The sequence below is a fragment of the Dreissena polymorpha genome, chromosome 2 (genome assembly GCF_020536995.1).
Source record: "Dreissena polymorpha isolate Duluth1 chromosome 2, UMN_Dpol_1.0, whole genome shotgun sequence".
NCBI lineage: Eukaryota > Metazoa > Mollusca > Bivalvia > Myida > Dreissenidae > Dreissena > Dreissena polymorpha.
In genome coordinates, this window is record NC_068356.1 from 62,080,651 (window position 1) to 62,083,627 (window position 2,977).

Consider the following 2,977-nt stretch of genomic DNA (forward strand, 5'->3'; position numbering starts at 1 on the left):
ACCAAGGGGACTATAGTAGTGTACTGGTGCTGTCTTTGTTGGACGTACGGTGTTTTTATGGTAACACTTGGGCATTGAGGACATGAAGAAATACACAAGAACTAAGAACAGTAAATAACAGACTATTAATAAGATTGTTGATTTATAACCGCAGTAGCAACGACATTTTTAAGACATCAAACCTGTTCAATGCACGTAAACACAAATGTGTACATTAATATTCATTGCTGACAGAATAAATTCGCACTGTACGATTGTGCTTAGCTAAAGATGAACATACACAATCATGCTTTGTAGTAAGGCTTTTTCCAGCCTTCTTGAGGAATCCTGCACTGTACGACGATGATCTGACTTTAAAATGCTATGTCTCTTCAGCTTTTTAATACAGACAAGATGAAGTTAATTCTCGTTTTGGATTAATTTCATCGTTCCTAACAATAACTTATATAACCATTGAGTGGTTAAATAGGAATGAAATTAAAATATGGTCTGGTATTGCTATTTAATCTGCATTGTGATGCTATGATGTTACTTGTTATGCAATATTGAATGTTTAATGATTAATTCTGGACCAAGTGAGAAGTTTGGAGTTACTTAAAACCGGTTTAAACAATTGCCTTCGCCGGGACTGTTCCAAGGCGTTGGCATCAGTTTTGTCCATGTTTGTACTTCTGTACATGTTTTTTTTATCTATTGCTTTTGTTGTGTGGCCCAACGTTTGTTCATTGGTTCCTTAACCTACTTTATGGATCGCTTTGCATAATTAGGGATTCTCTCATAAAGTTTCACTTTGTAAAGCGGCAGCTACATATATATGTGTGTGCGATATAACTTTCTAGACAAAAGTATTTTGGAACGTTCGTTTATATCACATTTGCACGGATGAATGTTCTAAAAGAAAAGAACAACCTACATTGCGGGCATGACTGAGCTAAAAAAAGCAATTAACGTACACAAGACGTTACTTAAGATTCAAAACAATTATATCGATTTGCTTTTGCGGGATTGAATCGAAGTGTTATGGATTACACAAAAGTCTATTGTTTGAATCGGTTTTACACTTTAAATAGTATGTCCGTGTAGCATATTGTGTTGTACAATAACAAAAACAATAATTGTATTCGATAAACATGTTCAAGAATGTTCAAAACCAATTCGAATGTTGGTTTTCATTACATCATGATTTTTGTATCTTAATTTAATATACCCTAACTGAGTTGTATAATTATTATATACTACTTTTTCAAGTGAATCTATATTTATTTTTTAACAATAAGATATTTATTTGAACAATACCGATCTAAAAGTTAATTGATAAATATTCTGTGTATTTTTCCGTACATTGATTGATTATGTTTACAAATAAAATAAAGTATACGTGTTTCACAAGTTTTGGTAAAAAAAAATTATTATCCTTTTCACACATGGTCTGACACCGAGTCAACGATATCATCATTTTTATTTTAATCTGCAACTATTAATGGTATCATCGACGGACTTACAATCGCTATCTCTTATAAATGATTTGTTCTCGGTTTTGAATTGAAATGTAAAGGCACACATTTACATTTGGAGCGTAAGCATTGCTGACTCAATGATGGCGCTGATCGGATGATCAACTTTTATGTACGTGATAGTGGAACGAAGAGGAACAAAGAAAGGAAATGTGAGTTTTACGACTTCCTTAACGTTGTGAAAGCATAAGTCATAGCATTTATAAGCTATTGAGCTTGTTTTTATACGTGCCTGATGTACACACGTCCCGGAAAGAAATTACAGTATTGTACATGTACCGACTGTGTAAATAAATTATTTTATATTTGACGCGTTTAATCAATATTTTTCGTCATTAAGCGACCGTTGTTTTTGTCGGTTTCTGCCTGTCCTGAATGCCCCAGTGATACCAAGCACACAACTGCCATACATCCGTAAAGGACAAGACCAGTACACAACTGTGTATCTCCAGTGATGTAATAAATCATAATCCAAAATATAATGAATGTACGACTTTACACATTATTGTTTAAATGAAAGTCTTTAGATAACGGATTGTTTAGAGATAGCCGGAGTATGCAATAATGCTCGTAAAAATGAAAATGACGAATATGAATTCTAAGCTTGCGTGCGAACAATTTACGGAAATTGTAAAGTGCGTAAGTATTTCGAAATTATGACTATATTGTTGTATCTGTTTTTACGTCCTTAACAACGACGTAATAGGCATCTTCAACAATTGGTATTCACAGTGTGTGTGAAATAAGATCCACTAGAAAAATTTGAGATACAACATGGATAATCGTCTAACATATTCTTGGATTATTCTTTCTTTGTTTTTATCAAGTAAGATTTAACTTTGTATATTGTACGTTACATATATAAACAATCTGAGCGATCGCAGGCATATTCATTCAATGAGTTTCTTCAAAACAATACTTAATAAATAAAACAACAATTAAATACATAAAGATAATACACATTTTTGGTGATGAAAACCTTTGCATACAGCCGAAAAGACATGTTCCTCCTGTCGCAATACTAACCTTCCTACCAATCCTTTAGCTAGAGTGTTACTTAGTAAAACACGACAAACGTGGAATATTGCCTACGCAATTATATTTAATAATATATTGAGGCCCCAATAAATCGATTTCGGTTTTCGAAATTTATTACCACATTAACTTCAGCCAATTAAGAATCGTATTTCGAATGGCGGCGTGCACAAACAGTTATCTGTGATATTGGAACGTTTACGAACTGACATGTACACATTTTGATCTCCGTAATTTAGCCTTTTAGCAGACCCAATAATGTACGTAAATAACTTTTCTTTTAAATTTATTTAAATTTTGGTTTATTATTTTATAGTAACAATTTATTTTGACGTACTAATATGTATGCGTTTTATGAGGTCTTTTAATATTTTTATGGTATATGATATTGTAAATGGTATTTTTTAGCAAACGGGACCATACGGATA

General features: G+C 32.6%; 1 protein-coding gene across 1 annotated transcript in view; it reads right to left on the reverse strand.

The window, feature by feature from the left end:
• The window catches only part of LOC127869767 (A disintegrin and metalloproteinase with thrombospondin motifs adt-1-like), a 214,104-nt gene that overhangs the window by 170,054 nt on the left and 41,073 nt on the right, over window positions 1-2,977 (reverse strand). The gene's annotated exons all lie outside the window — the stretch shown is intronic.